The sequence below is a fragment of the Lathyrus oleraceus genome, chromosome 7, assembly GCF_024323335.1.
Source record: "Lathyrus oleraceus cultivar Zhongwan6 chromosome 7, CAAS_Psat_ZW6_1.0, whole genome shotgun sequence".
In the NCBI taxonomy this organism is placed as follows: Eukaryota; Viridiplantae; Streptophyta; class Magnoliopsida; order Fabales; family Fabaceae; genus Lathyrus; species Lathyrus oleraceus.
In genome coordinates, this window is record NC_066585.1 from 399,539,320 (window position 1) to 399,546,303 (window position 6,984).

Below are 6,984 nucleotides of genomic sequence, written 5' to 3' on the forward strand. Positions count from 1 at the left end.
CTTTTGCCTGGACCGCCCTTTCGGGTTTTCAGTCCACCGGGATACCCTTTTTTGCCCAAGCCGCCCTTGTGGGGTTTTCGACTTGCCGGGTGTACAGTTTTTCTTTTTTTTTATCCCTAATTTTTGCCCGAACCTTTTTTCTTTTTTTTTTCGGTTCGCCGGGATGCCCATTTTTGCCTGGACTCTCTTATTCTTTTTGTCCAGCGGATCAATTTTACGAATTATTTTTTTAACTACGTCCATATTCCCAGGGGATGGAAAATCCTCGTCATCTGTGGTCCTCAACAACAAGGCTCTACCAGAGGAAACCTTCTTGACCACAAATGGACATTCATAACTGTGTATCCACTTTCCCCTGTGTTCGTTGAGGAGGAAGGATCCTTTTCAACACCATCTCTCCTACGTGGTACGCACGAGGTCGCACCTTTCGGTTAAGAGCCCGTTTCATGCACTGGGTACAACTGCCCCATGACAAATAACTGCCAGCCTTTTTTCCTCAATCAGGCTCCCTTCATACCGAGTCCTTATCTACTCAGCCTTTTCTAATTCCTCATCCATCAGGACTCTCCACAATGGGATCTAGACCTCAGTAGGTAATACCACTTCTATCCCATACACGAGCGAGAACGGCGTTGCTCCAGTAGACGTATGCACCGAAGGTCAATACCCAGGGTACAAGCTTCGTACTCAGCCACCATGTCTTTGGTGCATTCAAATGTTATCCAGGCAACGAAAGGAATGTGGGATCCCTTTGGCGTAACCAAAGCAGCACCAACTCCTACCATTCACGTTAACAGCCCCATCAGACATCAGAATCCGTTCGGATTCAGGGTCAGGCCCCTCCTCCGGGATCGGTTCCTCACAATCTTTCGATTTGAGAACCTCGATGTCCTCATCAGGAAATTCAAACTTCATCGGTTGATCATCCTCACTGGGTTGTTGGGCAAGGTAATCAGACAATACATTCTCCTTGATTGCTTTCTCTTTGAGAGGTACTGAATATCATACTTAGTCATAAATCATTTTCCCTCTCGCAACCCGTCCGGTCAATGCTGGCTTCTCAAAGTTATACTCGATCGGATCCATCTCGGAAATCCACAAAGTGGTATGAACCAACATATACTGTCTCAGTCGGCGAGCAGCCTATGCCAAAGTACAGCAAGTTTTCTCGAGCAGTGAATGTATTGTTTCACAGTCAATAAACTTTTTGCTAAGGTAAATTGCATGCTCTTTTCGACCCGACTCGTCATGCTGCCCCAATACACACCTCATAGACCCCTCGAGGGCTGTCAAGTACAGAATTAATGGTCGTCCCTCCACAGGTCCGATTCCTGCCAATATTCTTTTACTTTTTTTACATGCCACTTGGCAATCATCATTCCACCTGACCGTTTGACCCTTTTTTTTTCTTCAACAGCTTGGATGGGTTCACCTGTGGCTGTTAGATGAGATGTGAACCATGAAATGTAGTTCAATCTTCCTAAGAGACTACAAACCTCTTTTTCTGTTCTCGGTTCAGGCGTTTCTTATATTGCTTTTATCCTTTTCTTTTTTCCTCTCTTTTTTTTTAGCAGGATCGACCTCGATTCCTCTTTCGTTCACAATAAGCCTCGGCAACTTACCGGACAGCACTCCACAAGTGCACTGATTCGGACTCAACCTCAGTCTGAGTTGTCTCAACCGGTCAAACAACTTGGCCAGATCCACCAGATGCCCCTCTTCTGCTTGGGACTTTGCTATCATGTCATCAACATAGCATTTGATTCCACTATGAATCATATCATGAAACAAAGTCACCATGGCTCTTTGATACATGGCCCCGGCGCTCTTGAGACTGAACGGAATCACCTTATAACGCAAAGTGCCCCATGGTATGATGGACGTTGTTTTCTCCATATCATCTGGCGACATTTTGATCTGACTACAGCCAACAAAGCCATCCATGAAGGAAAACACCAAGAACTGAGTTGTATTATCTACCACACATCGATGTAATGGGAAATTACCATTCAGACTGGCTCTGTTCAATCTCGGTAGTCAACACACATTCTCACCTTCTCATCCTTTTTCGGCACCGGCTTCTGCTTCACTGGAGGACAGTCTTCTCTCAATGGTATTTTGTGCACCACAACATCGGTATTTCACCCTGGCATATCCTGATACAACCAGGCGAAGATATCAACATGCTCTTTCAACAGGGCTACCATTTTGCTCTCAACTTACCTCTGAAGCGGCCCCAACTTTCACTTTTTGACCTCCTCGGTGCCTGGATTAACAATCTCAACTCGTGCGGTTGAATCACCTTCTCCTCTTGTTTCAACAACCTGGCTAATTCCAGCAGATCACAATCTTCTTCGCCTTCTTCTTCGGCACGATAGATCGGATTGTCGAAGTCATACAAAGGTGTAACCGAATTGTTATCAATGAGATCCGGAGAATTATTTTTTGAAGTCGGAACGAGACAAATCAAAAGGAGGAAAGATGAAAACAAACATTGCCATTTTTATTTTTTTAAAACTGCGAAAATAAGTGAAAAACAGGGAACACCGCTTTTAATCACAAAAACATCCATTTATTAATGATGCAAAACGTTGCAAAATGAAACATATGAGATGGCCCTTACAATGGACCATTACGTTTCGGGCAAAACGTATGGCTTTCATGCAAACAGAATTTGAAAAACAGAAATACTACTCTTCAGGATGAGTGATAGTGATGATCTTTGAGGCCTTCCAGTTCCCTGGTACGCACGATTTTATCCACGAGTCAAGCTCGCAGTCACTGTCAATCTCTTCACCCACCGCATAGGCATGACCTTGATCCAGCACTCCGGCACTGACGAATGTGAACGGTTGACGGCGTCCTCTGTTTTGTCTAGACGAGTCTTGGTCTGGCTGATAGCCAACTCCGAACATATCTGCTTTCACCACAATGTCTATGATCTTTCCCCAGCCTAGGGCTTCTCCGTTCTTCACCACTTCCATGGCCTGTTTGTAAGAAGAAATGGACAGCTTTTTCTCTTTCTCAGCACAGATGGTCTTCTCCACCTTGACGGTTTCAACTGCCTCACTCGGTGTTTCAAATCTTTCACCGTCGATTTCCACTTCCATCATTCTCTGGATCGTTTCCCCCATCACTACACACCCCTTTGTGGCGACGGCCGCACAACAATTATCGCCGCCAAGGAAAGCTCCACTCTTCATCAGATGTTTCTGGACCACAGACATTGGAGTTTTTAACTGATCCCCATCAGTCACATCTGTTCCTCTCTTGTCCTTGGACATCACCTTCACCTCTACAGGACCATGCATTGGCACGGGGTTAACATTATCATTCAGTATTGGTGCCAAACTGATGGCCTTAGAATCCACCATATCTTGGACGGCATGCTTAAAAGCTCTACAACCCTCAATGTTGTGTCCGGGTGCCCCAGAATGGAACTCGCACCTGGCGTTCTCATCGTAGTTTGCAGGCCTCCGATGCAGTTCTACAGGAACCAATATCCTCGGCCGAACTAACCCAAGATCCCTCAACCTCTTGAATAGAAGGGTATAAGTCACGGGTGGCTTATCAAACTGCCGATCCGTCGTCCCCTTCTTCACTTGGCCCTTAGCTTTCTGTGCTTTCTGTTGAGGTGGCGGTTGTTGTTGTTGTACAGGTGGATTACCAACAGGAGTGGTTACAGTGGCAGCATAAGGGTGGTAACGATCCTTATCGTGTCCCTTTTTGGCATGCACACCACTTGATTCAACATCCTTCTTGTGTTGACCACTGCCAGAGGGCTTATTTTCTTCGGACGAAGGAGCCTTTCCCTGAACTTTCTCCTTTATCATCCAGTTTTCAATTCTCTCCAACCTCTCAGCAACTGCTTTCTGCCCCAAGGCGAGCCCTTGCACGACTTTGAACAACTCTCTCATCATCTCTTTCAATTCGAGAATGTCGGCGTTAGGTGGATCCATCAGCTTGGATTTGTTGCGCCTGGTAGGATATCTGAACGGAAGAGCTATGCGCACCGGTTAGATACTGACACCTACAAAACAACAAACAGGTTAATATGACTCACACATGCAATGTCTATCCGTATGAGGAATATTCTGTCCTTTGATTCTGGTTTCATCGAGACGGATAATATTTCAACAATAACATTCTGACATCAGGATGTCTCTCGACCAGAATCTCAATCAAAAATGGACCCTGAGTATGGACAGACATGGGTTAAATGCAGATGAATGCGAAATGGGAATGATGCAAATGCATGCAGGTAGGTCACTGTGCCATCTTCCAAGTCATCTGAGGATCAACTGTATTGGACCGGTCTCTGAACTGATTACAATCATCTGAGGGCCTGAGTAACCATAAATCCAACTTGGGGAGTTCCGAAGTAAACGGAACCGGGGGATATATCACCCTCATCACAGGGAATCCACTGAACGGATGACAACAAGGTCCTCTGAACAGGTGTCCTCAAATTCAGCCCAGGGATCCGAAATAAACGGAACCCTCTGATCAATACCACGGTCAAACCTCCGGCGTCTCAAAAATAAAGACCCATAAATCCATCTGAACCATAGTCACCATCACAGAATCACTGATGGAACCTGTACTTGCAAGAATCAAACCCTCCCCTCACAGGTGAATTCTAACAAGGTCATCCTAAGGCGGATAATGGTCTTGACAATCGGACAAGATACTCAACGGGTTTTCCCTTTCGGGTGTGCCGTTGTAGCTTTCATAAGATCGTCTAAACCAAGGATCCGGGAAAGAACGGCCACCGAAGTCAATAGCTCAGATGAGGTAGCCCAACCTAAGTGGAATAACTCCACTCGGAAGGACTCTCTCAAATGAACCTCGTCCGGCTGTGACATCACGTCTCCGCATCATGTCGTACAACATGTGAAGAAACAGGAAACCACGCTAATCCTAGGTGTATACTCAGGCCTGGGTATTGGGCCTCACTCAGAACACCCACCCCAAATTAGAGGAACCAACCTGTACAAAGTCCAACACAGTGATAATATGATGCATGCAAACACATATGCACATATATACAATCACAGCATAATCATAAATGCAATAAATAAAGCAGTAACAGCAACCAACACTATCCTAAAGAGCACTAGGATTGACTTGCTTAGGGAAGATGGACCAGCAAGAGGTCAACTTCTCTTCTGATCACCAGCAGAGTCGCCAGCTGTCGCATTACGCGAAAAACCGGCGGGAAAAAGACACAGAGCCGCCACCGTGCGTTATTTATCCCAAAGGAGGGAAAGGAAACGCTCGAAGTAAACCTGGAAAGGAAATGGTCTCGCGACCAGAGATTGATAGGATCGGGAGTCGGTTATGCGAAGGGAAGGTATTAGCACCCCTACGCATTCGTCGTACTCGACGGGATCCACGCTCAGAAAGAATAGAAGAAAGGTTGCTAAAGAAACTGCTCAAAACTGCACACACACTGGAAGGAAACACAGATGAAAGACGGAAGAAGGTGACTCGGCAGGATGTCGCATCCTGGGCCTACGTAGTCTGTCAGACACAGACATCAGAGTCGACGTAGTTCGGGGATAGGGGAAACATGCTCGCTAGGATATCGCATCCTATGCATACGTATCTTCTCTGACTAGAGTAAGAATCAGAGCACTCGTAGCTCGGTTAACGCACGCCAAACAAAACACAAACAGGAAACCAAATGCCAATTGCTGGACTTACATCAGACTCCAAACCAACAAAACCACATAGGAAACCGACTGCCAATCGCTGGACTTACGTCAGACTCCAAACACAAACAGAAACACACAGGAAACCGACTGCCAATCACTGGACTTATGTCAGACTCCAAACCAAAGAAACACGGACAGGAAACCGAATGCCAATCGCTGGACTTACATCAGACTCCAAACACAAACAAGAGGTTTGAAAAAGAAAAAGGGCGCCCAGAGAGATCTGCTCATCTCCTGCCTACGTACCTCATCTGGTATGAGGATCAGGGCGACGTAGTTCCCCTTAACAGGGAAAGAACTTCTATCCTAACCAGAGACAAGGGAGATAACAAGCTACTAGGGAGACAACGACTCGAGCCTAGAATTTGTCATGCATACGATCCCTATGTTGAGGTCTCTAATCCTAACTTGCACAGGGAGCAAGCTATCCTAAACAGCACACAATCAAACACAAGCACAAGAGAGCAAGCACACACACTATATGCAAACAAATGGCTCATACAAGGCTAGGCTTTAGTCAAGGGTTCAAATCAACCTCGACAAACAAGCCTACTGGAAAAGGGTGTTGTTAGCTCTTAACCCTAACATTGAGAGTTAGGGTGAAGCAAATGAAATGGGAAATGAGGGTAAGACCTCATAGCTCTTATCCCTGGCCTGGGAGAGTTTTAATCAATAGAAAGTGTGGGAGTTCAGAATGAAGGAACTCTTCTCCATAAATGACTGACTCTATGGACAAGATCTTGGGTTTTTTATTCGAAGTGCATCAACACATGGTGTGAGCAAAGTGAATGACACAACTGAATAGCAGGGGATGGATTACACATCCCTTGTATCTACCAATTGCCTCTTAAGAGGACTTAACATGCTTGGCACAAAATTAAACAACCACAAACATTGCCTCTTAAGGAGGGCTTCAGACAGGTGCCTGCCAAAGTAACATGACAGGTCTTCCAGACTACATGAAGATCAAGGAATTATACCTAAGTGGTATGCCAACCACAAGCAAAGCAAAGCAAAGTTCAAATGAACTTAAAGCAACTTAGGTACCTGTGGAAACAACTAAACCAATCAGTACAGAATTCAGACAAACAGACAACAGTCAATATCAAACAGACAATCCCAATGTACAACAAATAAACCATAAGGCAAACTCAAGTGAGTTATCATCAACCTACAAAACAGCAAATGTTAGCAATCAATAGCAAATATCAACATTTAAATGATGAAGCATCATCAACCATGGAGATTAAGTGCTTGATCCTGAAAT